Below are 14,351 nucleotides of genomic sequence, written 5' to 3'. Positions count from 1 at the left end.
ACCCAGGTCCTAGCTTGTTAGAGGGGCCTGGCAGGGGCCCGGGTCCAGCGCTACTCTCCCCCTTCCTCCCTCACTCCTCCCACCCACACAGCAGCCCAGCACATAGCATGTGCTGGGCTGCAGTGGGAGACTGTTTGTGGCTGTGTAGCAGCAGCCGCAGTAGCTTCCTATGCTTGTGTGTGGGAGCGATCACACTGATCATGCCCCCCTCTGGCTTTGCACTGGTCTGAAGAGCTCACAGCAATGCTGCAAAAGTGTTTTTTTAACTCAATGGGACGTGGCCATGCCTCCCGCGGTTAGGCCATGCTCCCCCTTTCCCCTGGACCTGGCTGTGCTCTGTACTCCCCTGTGTGCAGCACAGCAGATGGGGTGATGCAATGAACATTGGTTCAAGCACACCCTACGATGTCTACAATCCTAGTCTGATGAATATATTGGATGATAGTTCATATAGTGTGTACCCAGTATTAGTTACACATTTATCACTTGAGTCAGCTGTTGTGATTAGTTGACTTGTTTGAGGTGTTGGGTACTCAATACTTTATATGTGTATGATATCATCAAGCAGTACACTGTCTATGTTAGTGTATGGCATATCAATCCCTTCTATGCCAATTTGATAACATTATATGTACTTTAATAAGCGATAATTTTTTTGCAAAAAAAAAAATCTTTGGCATGCCATTTTGCTACATTTCCTCAATAAATACACTTTGATGTTAATTAAATAAAAACTATTTCAATCATCCTATTAGGATGGCTGTCATTGTTACACACATAATAATGTTATTGTAAATATGCAGATTTTTTTTTTATTAGATATGCTGAAGCACTACCATCTTATATTTGCGATGATGCCATGCCCCTAGTGACATTTTGTATTCTGTCCAAAGCTGAAAGTGCAAGGCTCTAAAGGAAAATGTTATGGACAATCGTAAATGTGGTTATACAGTATTTGCTCTTCCACTGCTCCACGTAAATCAAACCTTTTCTTTCTTTTTGTAAAAATATTGGAGGTTATCACCATTGTATTGATTACTAAGGTCTGAATAAAAATAAAGCTAAAAAATATTATCCCTCTAACTGATTTATTTATTTGAATATTGGGAGATAAGATCTAAACAAAGGTAGAACTAAATATATAATTACCAACTCAGGGTTACAAATGTCTCCATAATGGTGAAAACTGTATTAGAGTGGCTCAACTTAAGAACTTGAGTTCCACCAACTACTATAGACAAGTCATTTGGAATTTATTTTTGTTAATTGAGCAGATTACTGCTTTGGCTAAAAAGAGAAATACAGATGTGTCCTCTAGCATCTTTTCCGACCGTGCGCATGCACCTCGCCATGCAATTACCCACAGCAGCATATGCTATGGTACCCTATGGCGTGCACTGCGATCGCACCATGCACTACTATGGTCTCGCAGGTGCAAATGCAGTGTAGCGTATCTGCTCACGGGCCCATGCCTCACGCCATGTGTGCAGTGATTTGCCGTGTATGCAGCAAAGATGCAAAAGGACACATATGTAATCATAGTAATTGACATGAAGCCAAAATAGCCTTAGAAAAAAACATTGTGAAGTTGATGATAGTGCCCTTCTCTCACAACACTCTGATCCCTAAAAAAAACTTCATCCCTGTGATTTTTTTCCACTGAAAATGTAACTTGCTGAAATAAATAATGACACGGGTAACCCAGAACCGGTAGCATCAAGGATTGCAAGGTACTCTATAGCCTCACATCTTATATACTAATCATAAAAATGTAAAGAATATTGAATCAGGTAAATATTGAGTTTGAGAGAAGCTGAGTAGTACCAGATAAAGCTAAGTATATTAGTTTTCAGTATGAATACCAAGACTAAACTGTACTACTTAAATTCTCACTGCTGATCAATAGCATCTGCTGTGAGTCCAAATCTATCTAATCAAATTCATCAAGCCCTGATAGAGATTCTATCTCACAAACCCCATAAGTTAATATATTTTGCAGTCAATCTCCATTTATCCACCCGAAAAGAAATGCATGATTAAAATCTGGATGACGACCTAATTTTTCATACATATCTGAAGAAAGATGCAGGGCCACAGTCTAGTATAATGTTGATCTTTAATGGAAGTTATATATTAATAACTAAAAGAGGCAAAAGTGCACAGTACAATATACGTCATGAATAAAATACCAGCATGTATGGCTGAAATCCAAGAAAGTGGATTGCAGCAAGCAGTAAGATGCCAGTCAGAATCACTTAGATGTGCAGAACAAGTTAGGGAAATTACAGTACATATTCATAAAATGAATTTGGTGGATTGTAGTGTACAATCATGGGATAATTACTGGCCCAGCAAAATCACCTGTGCATGATTAGGGAAATCCTGAAAGTAAAACCTGTTGGAAGTACTTGAAAACTGGAGTTGAAACCTCCTGATGTTCCCTAACACATGGCTCATTAATTAACATAATTGCAAACTAAATTAAATAATAATATAAAAATCTTGTAAATATAGAAATTCATTAAATTGAAAGTATAAAGTTGCATCTGATATATAAATAATCAATATGTATCTTTAACCACTTAACTGTCACAGTCTCATGGGATGCAAACACAGCTAGCTGGGCTTTTGGTGACATGGTCGCATCCATGCAACCATGCTGTCTGCACCCATTCCCTAGCTGTGACTGAGGCAGAATGTGCAGAACAGATTTCCTACTCCTGCTCCAGCCCCCCAGCATTGATGTAGCAGTCTACAGTGATCAGCGACATCACTGCCAAAATTGTCACAAAGAATGCCACGCAAACTGCACTCTGTGGTGCACATGCCTGTACTAAAAATGCATGGAAGGGAACTGGTGGGTTGGTTAAGGGAGTTGGTGATACCCAACAAAAAGGTTGGCCTTGGGGAACTTCACAGAAAAGAGGGTAGTGGCCCAGGTACCCTCCTGGGATCAAGGACACTCAAAGGACCTTGTAATAAGTTAAACACATAACACCAAATCTACATCTACAGTAAATGATCCCATGTTTCAGTCTTATTTTATTCAAGTCTTGAATAATATAAGACTGAAATGTGAATTAATTTAAATGTAGACCTGGTCACACATGGTGTCAGGTCTTCTCTTTAACTCACTACATGGTCCTGTGAGTATATATATAGTATATATATATATATATATATATATATATATTAAAAATTATATATATATATATATATATATATATATATATAGTGACACATGGTGGGTTGTACTAACACAGTGGGGACCTATGGACACTGGTGCACGTGGGACTCTTCCACAGTGGATCAATTACCATTAGGTGGGTTGTGGGGTAATGACAATGGGGACCTAGAGTAGTTGCACATATATTTAAAATAATATGAGGACAAAGAGAGAGAGAGACAGAGAGAGAGAGAGAGAGAGAGAAAGGAAAGAAAGAAAGTTAAGTGATTAAGCCATATATGCTGGTATTTTCGGCATATATTGTAATTGTTTTTTTATGAATGTATAATTTTTATTAGGACTAACAATATTTTCAATACAATTATTAGATACTGTTTTTAGTATGATTTTTCCATACATATATGTTTGGATTCCATTATGATCAAAATTGTACTGGGTATCATGGTATACTTTTCTTTTTTCCTTTTATTATTGTCATTATTTTTGTTATTTTGTATTATAAAAAATTATTAATAAAGCAAATGAAAAACAACAACATTTGTACAATTTTCAAGTTTAATAACAGTACCCTCTCTGCCTGATTCCTTTGGTGGGTGGGCCGGGGGCGTCGCTGCCCGGACGGAGGCGTTCACAAGTGATGTCAGTGGGAGTGCTTTCAGCTCTGTTAGAGCCAAAAGCATTCTGGGGCTTGCGGCAACAAGACCCTACCACAAGGGTCTCGTCACAAGCCTGATGCTTGCGATGGTCTTGACCATCGCAACCATCTTCCTGGTCGTTCGCTATAGCTGTGGGTGGTCACCCACAGCTATGCGAGTGGCCAGGAGGCTGCTCTGAAAAACAAGAAGGACGGCCCTGATTCAGAGCAAGTACTCTGTCAGAGCATCCGGCTCTGAATCAGGGCCTCAGTTCACTGTGTAAAAAGACTCCATTTCTCTAGGCACTGTACGAAAATGGCAAAGCACGGCAATATGGTGTTATTGCAAATTTAAAGAGATACCAATGATCCTGTAACTTTATATATATTTTTTATCCGTGAAAAGAATCATTAAATCCTTAACCATTGCCTACCATCTTTTTATGATGGGCAGACATATACCATACACTATGTACAGTGTTTCTATGGTACATAAAAATGATGACTTAATACCTGAATCTTATTCCAAAGAGACATTAAGAATAATGTGTAATGTATATTTAATTAGGGTCAGAGGATACAGTATATATGTCTACCAGGGGCGGATTTGCCACAAGGCAACATTAGCGGCCATCTAGGGCCCGGCGGGCCCCAAGGGGGCCGTGGCCGGGCCCCACAAAACAAAATGGCATATAGTCAAAATCTATTGCTGTGCCTCTGTAAAACCTTCCCAGAGGAGCACAGAGCACACCGCATGATGTCATGTGGACCCGCCCCGCACTCCCACAGTGTCTGCACTGTAGTGTAGTCTTCTCTGCGCAGTGCATTGGAGGGGAGAGGAATGGCCTCCAGGCTCCAGCCAGCCCCAATAGGAGGCCCTGCATCTGCCTGCATAATGCTGCTGGTGCAGGGAAAGAGATTAGGGGAGGAGGCTGCTGCCTATGAGGAGAGGAGAGCTGAGCCAGGTCTATGGCTGTGCAGCTGCAGTGCTGAAAATACTTCCTCTGGAGATGCAGGTAAACAATTCCAGCTACCACCTGCTGTAGTCTGCGAAGGGGCCGATGGGGAGGGGGTTTATTTGATGTTTCCAGCACCTACCTGCTAATGCTATAGACCTCGGCCAGGGGGAGGGGAGTTTGTGTGTCTTCTTGTGCTGTGTGAATGTATAATAAATGAATAAGTCAGTGTCAGTAAGTATTTAATTCAGTAAGTGTATGTGTCAGTAAGTGTAAGTGTGTATGACAGTAAGGGGTATTAGTCAGTAAATGGTGTCTGTGTCAGTGAGTGGTGCCTGTGTCAGTACATGTGTTTGTGTCAGTAAGTTGTGTGTGTGTCCGTAATAGATATCTGTGTCAGTAAGGGGTGTCTGTGTGAGTAAGTATGTATAATAATGTGGCAGTAAGTGTCAGTAAGGGGAATGTTTCAGTATGTTGTATCTGTGTCAATAACTGTGTGTGTCAGTATGTGTGTCTTTGTCAGTAAGTGGTATCTGTCAGGAAGGGATGTCAATGTCAGTAAGGGGTCTCTTTGTCAGTAAGTGGTGTCTGTGTAGGTACAGTACATCCATAAAGTATTCACAGCACGTCACTTTTTCCATATTCTGTTATGTTACAGCCTTATTCCAAAATGGAATAAATTCATTTTTCTCCTCAAAATTCTACACACAATACCCCATAATGACAACATGTAAAAAATTTTGAGATGTTTGCAAACTTAATACAAATTAAAAAACTAACTAAGTATTCACAACCTTTGCTCAGTACTTTGTTGATGCACCTTTGGCATAATGTACAGCCTCAAGTATTTTTGAATATGATGCCATGAGCTTGGCACACCTATCTTTGGCCAGTTTCACCCATTCCTCTTTGCAGCATCTCTCAAGCTTCATCAGGTTGGATGTGAAGAATTGGTGCACAGCCGTTTTCAGATCTCTCCAGAGATGTTCAATTTGATTCAAGTCTGGGCTCTGGCTGGGCCTCTCAAGGACATTCACAGAGTTGTCCTGAAGCCACTCCTTTGATATCTTGGCTGTGTGCCTAGGGTCGATGTCCTGCTGAAAGATGAACCGTTGCCCCAGCCTGAGTTCAAGAGTGCTCTGGAGCAGGTTTTCATACAGGATGTCTCTGTACATTGCTGCATTCATCTTTCCCCCTATCGTGACTAGTCTCCCAGTTCCTGCTGCTGAAAAACTTCCCCACAGCATGATGCTGCCATCAACATTCTTCACTGTAGGGATGGTATTGTCCTGGTGATGAGCGGTGCCTGGTTTCCTCCAAACATAACGCCTGGCATTCACGCCAAAGAGTTTGTCTCATCAGACCAGAGAATTTTGTTTTTCATGGTCTGAGTGTCCTTCAGGTGCATTTTGGCAACCTCCAGATGGGCTGCCATGTGCTGTTTACTAAGGAGTGGCTTCCATCTGGACACTCTACCATACAGGCCTGATTAGTGGATTGCTGCAGAGATGGTTGTCTTTCTGGAAGGTTTTCCTCTCTCCACAGAGGAATTGTGTAGCTCTAATAGAGTGACCATCGGGTTCTTGGTCACCTCCCTGACTAGGGCCCTTCTCCCCTGATTGCTCAGTTTAGATAGCCGGCCAACTCTAGGAAGAGTACTGGTGTTTCTGAACTTCTTCCATTTATGGATAATGGAGGCCACTATGCACATTAGGACCTTCAAAGCAGCAGATATTTTTCTTCCCCAGATTTGTGCCTCAAGACAATCCTGTCTCGGAGGTCTACAGACAATTCCTTGGACTTCATGCTTGGTTTGAGCTCTGACATGCACTGTCAAGTGTGGAACCTTACACAGACAGGTGTGTGCCTTTCAAAATCATGTCCAATCAACTGAATTTACCACAGGTGGACTCCAATTAAGCTGTAGGAACATCTCAAGGATGATCAATGGAAACAGGATGCACCGGAGCTTAATTTTGAGCTTCATGGCAAAGGCTGTGAATACTTATGTACATGTGATTTCTTAGTTTTTTTTTATTAAATTTTGAAAAATCTCAAAAAAACTTTTTACACGTCATTATGGGGTATTTTGTGTAGAATTTTGAGGAGAAAAATGAATTTATTCCATTTTGGAATAAGGCTGTAACATAACAAAATGTGGAAAAGGTGATACACTGTGAATACTTTCCTTATGCACTGTAAGTGTGTCTGTGTCACTAAGTGGTGTCTGTGTCAGTAAGCGGTGTCTGTCAGTAAGTGTGTCTGTTAGTAAGTGGTGTCTGTGTCAATAAGTGTGTGTGTCAGTAAGTGGTATCTGTCAGGAAGAGATGACCGTGTCAGTAAGGGGAGGCTGTGTCAGTAAGAATTGTCTGTGTAGGTAACTGTGTCTCTATCACTAAGTGGTATCTGTGGGCCTGATTCAGAGTTGGGAATAGAGAGAGAGATCTCTCTCAACTGATCATCTTGGTGAAACCATGCTGCACTGCAGGTGGGGCAGATTTAATATGTGCAGAGAGATTTAGATTTGGGAGGGAGGTGTCCAAACTGACATCTAAATTGTAGAGTAATAATAAAGCTGTACAGTATTTGTGGGCTACATGCAAAAGCAGCCAGTATTTACCCTACATGCAAAAAAAATCATGTATTTACACCCCTTGCATTGCAACATGGTTTGTCCAGGTACACACTTAAGTGCTATCTCTCTCTCTATTCCCAACTCTGAATCAGGCCTGGTGTCTGTAAGCGGTATCTGTGTCAGTAAGTGTGTCTGTCTGTGTCAATAAGTGTGTCAGTAGGTGGTTGTGTTAGTAAGGTGTATCAGTCGGGGCTCTATTCATCTTTACATAATTATCACTTGTGAATATTATGTTTTAAAGTCGCTGCAAATTTAAAAAATGTTTTGTAGGCATTCATCATGCTTCCCTAACAGAAGTATCACTTCTGAAAGCTGCTCTTTTTGCTGAGTCAGCTTTTCGAACAAGATATACTTTTCCCCCTACACCTGCCATGTCCCTATGGATTTTTCTGCAGCCGGTGCCCCCTCAGCCCTGATTACTGTGTGCAAACCCTCCATCCTGTTTCCTGTGCACCGCATACTTTCCCCGGGGCTGTGTCGGTCTGTCCCCCTCTGTGTCCTCTTTTCTCCGCCTACTGCCAGATCTTCTTTCCCCTCTGCTCGCTCTCCTGTCTCCTCCCCTGGGACCCTGGATCGGAGCATTCATCTGCCCCCCTGCTCCCTCTCACCTGTTGAGCATTCTCTCCCCCCGCTCCCTCTTACTTGCCACTTGGGGTGCATTCTCTCCCCACCTGCTACCTCTCACCTGCCGCCGCAAGGAGCCAGGGCAGTGTGTGTTTGTGGCTATGGGGCAATGTGTGTGTGTGTGGCTATGGGGGCAGTGTGTGCAGCTATGGGGGCAATATGTGTGTGTGCAGCTATGGGGGCAGTGTATATGTGTGTATGTGTGTGTGTGTAAAATTGCATGCAGTTGAGGCAGTGGGCCCCAAACTGATATCTTGCTTAGGGCCCCATGAAGTCTAAATCCATCTCTGATTTCTACTACTGCTCGTCAGAATGTACTGGTTTGAAAGAAGGAATATAAAACAAATTGGTATGTGTTCATCAGCACCTGTCCGCCTGTATGATTTTTAGAGTATAAGATTATGTTATTGAGGGCACAGGTCAACAAGGCAATGTCATTATGTAATTAGGAAAATAAAGCAATACACTGAGTTAGTTAAAGGAGTAGTATAGTGAAGTGTGGTTCCTGACAAACTGATGCAAAAATATTGTTAGGCCAAATGTCAGGACTGTAACACGGCTAAATGTGCCCTATGCCAGCACCACCCCTGTAGCATCTGATGTCATGAAGTCAGGACCATGACATCATTACATTGTGTGGAAGGAGCAGGGCCAGCAGCACCAGTAAGTGCAGTGCTAACTTGGATCATACTGAGGATACTCCACACTGCCCTGTGCCTGTCAGGAGCATCTAAAGGATGCTCCAGTTCAGCTGCAGCAGTGACCCTGGCTGTAGGGTGCCATTCCAGGCACCCTGCTAGCCAGAAGCATGGGCTGTTGGGTGACAATGATGCTGCCCACAGAGTCATGTGCTCTTTGTGGTGGCACCGGTCACACATGATTATTTACAGTCTGCTAAATGTATTAGGAGGCAATAATTTTCCCACCAGGCAACAAACGCTACTTTCCATCCACATATACTTCTGTTGATAATACAACAATAAACCCTCCCCATCAAACATGTTGCATAGGTCTCACCATTGACTTTGAACTGTCCTTAAAAATAATTTTCTTATTAGCCTTGTATCCCTTAGTATGTAAGATATCATAGGTAAGGCTGTATTTTTCCATGTTCCTCCCTTCATATTATCCAGGTCACTAGTGCTCTTTGTCTTTTGTCTCCAAGTCCTTTCACTGTACTGATACTTTACGTTCACCCATACTGTACCTTGTGTACAGGCTCATTGAGTGCTGAACTGTCTCCCATCCGTGAAACTTAGCACCACTTTCCCTACAGGATAGTGAGTTTCCCTAACTTCACCCCTGCACTTGCCCTACATAGTATTTCATTTTATTGTTGTATGTTTTCCTAAATCTGACAATGTATACTATTTGTACTTATGATATGTCAGGTTATATTGTTACCATGCATATTCCTTGTGTGGCACTGCAGAAACTTTGTGATGCCTTCAAAAATAAAAGGTTAAAATGTTTCACAAAAAAACAGCAAAAACTTAAATGTTTGCAATCATTGGCATCTCGTGCAATTAGTATTGCAATTCCCTTCTTACTGATCTTCAACATGACTAATTGATATGCCTCTTTTATTATGGAGATCTCTCCCTGAACCCCATGGAAGGGGCAATTTATCACATCTCAAATTTAACTTCTTTCACAAGCATTATTTTCATATAAAGCATATTACGTGTAAATATGCATCTTAGCCCATTCAAAATAAGGACATTAGTTGATTATGCACATTGTCCTATTATCAGCTTCACTGTATGCCACAAATAACCTTTTCAGCATGTGTAAAGTTCTATTTCTATTAGTAAAACCTTCATATTGTTATTGATACCTATAATATACACTATTATTGATACATATAGTATTTGCTCTTAGCTTATGCAACACAATGCACCAAAACTTTGGAAGTAGTCTTTAGCTTGCATTTAGTGAATGATTAAACCAGTAGTTTCTAAACTGTGCGCCGTGACATGCTGGGGTGCCTTGGGACACTTGCAGGGGTGTCTCAGGTTGGTGGTTTATCACCAAATCAAATTATTTATGGTCAATGTAATGTAAATATGTTGACAAACAGAAGCACAAACCTGTCAACCACCACATAACTGAACCTAAGAATGACAGATAAGCACAATTTACTTCACTTTACTACTTTATTAATTTTTTCTGAATTTCTCAAAAACAAACTTTTGGCTTACGGGATACACTAGGGCGCCGTGATTCAAAAAAAGTTTGGGAACCTCTGGATTAGACTATAAACTGGAGGTAGGTAAGTAATACAACTGTAGGCTTGTCATTTGAAAGCTATACTTATCATTAACATTGTATTTTAATATACATTTTGTATATGTATTTAATACGAATGGTGCTCCAAGTATACTAAAATGAGACACAAAGAAAATCAATATGTAAAATACAGATACCAAAGATGAATATATTTTATCTGTATTACACATCGTATAGGATGTGTCACAACACATTTTCATGCACAGCCTGCTGTGCCGAATTCACTGGAGTTCTCAAAAATCAATTAGAGAAAGCTAAATAAAGTAGTTTGGTAACCTTTCTTTGAATATGAATAGGGTAATTTGCACATGAATATTCAGCTAAACAAATTTAAATGGGATCACTTGACTTGCTTCACTTAGTAATTTAGTTCATGAAATTATTGACATTAAAATGATCAACCTAATCAACACGTAGGTGATAAGTCTAAGAAGCCATTCTCCATAATTAAATAGTTTCAGTGAAACTAAGATATTGCGGAAAAAAACATGTATAAAGAGATTTCACTTTGCTGGTCTCCATTAAAACTGCACATTTGAATGCAACATTTATAGACTACGTACTAAAGGACAATGTAGTAAAATATACTTGCAGTAATTTAGTATTTTATGGGTGGAGTGTAATTTAGCTTTGACGATGAGGAAAATTCAGGACATCTTGTAGGGCCTAATTCAGAGATTTATGTACATTTGATATTTCCGTAAATCTCTGTTATTTGCAGATCTGTGCATGTGGAGTAGCTGCACTGCAAATTTGTTTCTGCAACGTCGGTTTGAAGTGCCCCCAAGCAATAGCATAACTGCATATGCTGTTAGCTTTGTGGTGATGACAGGGCAGTGATTGGGAACATTCCAGAAAATAGAGGCATGTCGGCCCCGTTTTCTATGATTGCCAAAGTCAATGGCTTTGTTGCTCGTCTAGCCTAGGCAGCATGATTTTGCCGGACATGCTGAGTAATCTTGGATCTAAAAACTGAATCTCACATGTTTCTGAATGCATGTAAGTCCCACTTTGTGATTTTAGGTCCCACAATTTTTCAAAATTGACTGGAAATGACTGGAAATTGATGATATTGATATTAATAATACTACAATAATATAAACAGGTCCAAACAAAACACGGGGTCATTGCACATCAGAAACCAATAGAGAACAGTGTAAAAATTAACTTTGAATGAATGAATCTTCCTCTACATGCTTTCCTCAAAATAATTGGAGATGTGCTGATTTGCACTTCCAGCGTAGAACCTCTACTCATGTAAGTGGGCATTGATAATCCAAGCTTTTATTCCTGCCTAAGGTAATAAGACCATAACCATCATTCTGCATCCTATGGTAGTTATTTCCCAATAACATGCACAGTAATACTATTGGACAGTAAAATACCAATCATATTAATGCCAAACAATAACCACTAGTAGTTTTATGCCAATCATAGTTTCCCAGTTATATTTCAGCAGTAATAGAAAATAATGTTCCATAAAATTTTATGCCAGTAGGTGTTTTTAGAAATATTGTAGGTCAGCAGGAATGTTGAGGTATACAGTATGACAACATAGGAAAATATATGCTATTAGTTACCAATTAGTATGCCTTAAACAAAACCAAGTAATGTGACCTAGCACAGCACAGTGACATAATGTTGTGCACAAACCTGCTCCCAGAGGAAGGCCTTAATAGGCTGAAATGCATTGAGGTACATACTACCATTGATTGACTGCAAACACGCAAGTGGGAAGCTCAGTGCCGGCACCCGTAATAAGCTGAGCGCACGTCATCTGATGCGCTCACCTGGAAGAACCGAGGACCACGGAAAGCAGGTGCTTGAAGAAAGAAGACACAAAGGAGCGAGAAGAGACCATCAGCAGGACACCCGACAGGATCAAGTGAAAGGGTAAGTCTCTGTAGGTGTTGGATCGTCTGGCGACTAGTGGAGCTTGAGCCGTGACTGAACATCCCACAGACCATAGCCGGCCAGCTGCAGTGTCTAGGTCCCGGTGCTGGGTTTGTTTTTAGGCTTAGCGCAGCAACCAGACCTGCAGCCAAACCAGTTTTGGCCCAGAGCCCCTACCACCATCCACACTCTGAGGCCCAACCGTAGAAGAGTCTGGCTCCTGCAACCGGGAATAAAAACAGCTGCAACGGGTATGTGCACAGACTTATATTATTATCAGCCAGACTAGCGGGACACCGCAGTCTGCTTTATTACCATACAGTACAAATGAACATCTGAGCTTCCCCCCAGAGACTTATCACAAAATAACCTGGACTTTACTTTATTGTCACATCCAATCAGTCCAGTACAAGACAGATTGGTTTTTATTATTTGAGTCAGTATCATCACTGCCTATGACTTGCATTATTATAGTATATCATTATTTTTTCCTCAATCATTTTTTGGACAGAGTGGGTTATTTATTTTCCTACACCCTCTGTAACACAAATTGATTTATCGAGTAGTAAAATACTTTATATTAAGTCTGCATTGCATTCAGAATCCTTGATTTACATAGAGGGTTTAAGATTACTATAGTCTAGCCATTAATAGGTTGAGCGCTACACCAAATTACCATTTTTACTATACTAACTACCTATAGGCAGAGAGTAGCCTATGAGTGTTAGCAGCTCGCCACATACATTCTTGTTCAGTGCGCAGGAAACCACTGTTTCACATCCATAATGTTGTGCACGACCTACTGTACTTTTTATACATTATCAGTCAGTGGCCGATTGACAGCTGGCATCACACATGGTTTTATACACACTGAGGGCTGGATTTATTTTTCTTGATCCCCATATTTTTTTTGTTCAGGCCCATTCCACCATCTACAGCCATAGATCTTAATTATTGTCACAACTGCTGAATCCCATCTTTATATGAAAAATACAGTAAAATCATTTAGCTGTTAATGGGACCATGCTTACATGTTTATAAAATATAAATATAAATAATTAATATACAGAGGATCATTTGTGACAAGCCAGGTATCCTCAACAATTTCACTTGAAATTCAGTTCACTTTGAATAATTAGGATTCATAACACATATAAGCAACTGAATACAATTTAGCCACTGTTCTTAGCAACTGTATACAACTTCAATATACAAATTTATGTTCTTATAGAAGTTAATTTGTATACACAGCAAGTATTTGTGTAGAGAATTGTGTATATTAATTTGAGTATATATATTTTATTAAAAAAAAATTATATACACATATATATATAGTGAAGTTGTATGTAGGGACAGCGCACAAATATAGTGGTTCCCTCAATGGGATGTAGAAAGGGGTAATGTAAATGTGATGTAATCAATAAAATATTATAATAAGAGTCACCAATCCTTCATTAAAAGGCGGCAACAGTCTTCTTAGTGTTCCGTTTTGGCCAGCGGATTAGGTGATTTCTGAAAAAGGGGGTTAAAGAGACATGCGCCTGATAGTGTAGTAAATTTAGTAAGGTGATAATTGGTGCTCAAAATTAGTGATGTGTACCAAAGAAAAGAACTTTAAAGCTTATCTGGGTTTCAATGGTATAGTTCATATATGGATGGATAAATGGGATGTCATCTACAGGAACACCTTTGAAGAGGGCTCGTTCATGCCGGGGGAAGAAAAGGTAATATAGCGTAGTTTGTTTTTTTACAGAAGTAGCGAGATAGGACTACAATTAGCTGCGTACCATATATCGTAGTAAATCAAGCACGTAGTAAATACAACCAATGTATCTCCCAGTATTCCTTTTCCTCCTCAATATTCCTAGATGTTCACATCATTGTGGTCTCACTGAAAAATACCCTTACACCTTTCAGTGAGACCACAAAGGTTAAGTGGATATCTTGAGAACATTTATAGCCACCATCTTTAATGGTAGTTTAAAGGACCAACTCAAATTAAACATTAAGAGGTCACTTGAAGAAAAATTCCACCATCTACTCTTCCATTTGGAACTGATTAATTGAGCACTAAGATTGCTTTTTATCTAAGTCTATTGTATCAATCAATCAAAGTGTCTTTTATATTTTTCT

At 40.1% G+C, this 14,351-nt stretch overlaps 1 protein-coding gene across 4 annotated transcripts in view; it reads right to left on the bottom strand.

Annotated features, from left to right (window-relative positions):
• The window catches only part of NLGN4X (neuroligin 4 X-linked), a 391,249-nt gene that overhangs the window by 222,183 nt on the left and 154,715 nt on the right, over positions 1–14,351 (bottom strand). The window contains exon 1 of one of the 4 annotated variants that reach the window (XM_088451542.1): positions 12,116–12,211. The exons of the other annotated variants lie outside the window; for them this stretch is intronic. The gene's annotated coding sequence lies outside the window, so the exon portion shown is untranslated. Of the gene's footprint in view, positions 1–12,115; positions 12,212–14,351 lie in introns of those variants that run through there. 4 annotated transcript variants of the gene reach the window in all.

Source organism: Taudactylus pleione, unplaced genomic scaffold (assembly GCF_031769625.1).
Source record: "Taudactylus pleione unplaced genomic scaffold, aTauple2 ptg000026l, whole genome shotgun sequence".
NCBI lineage: Eukaryota > Metazoa > Chordata > Amphibia > Anura > Myobatrachidae > Taudactylus > Taudactylus pleione.
This window is presented reverse-complemented; position numbering and strand designations above follow the sequence as displayed.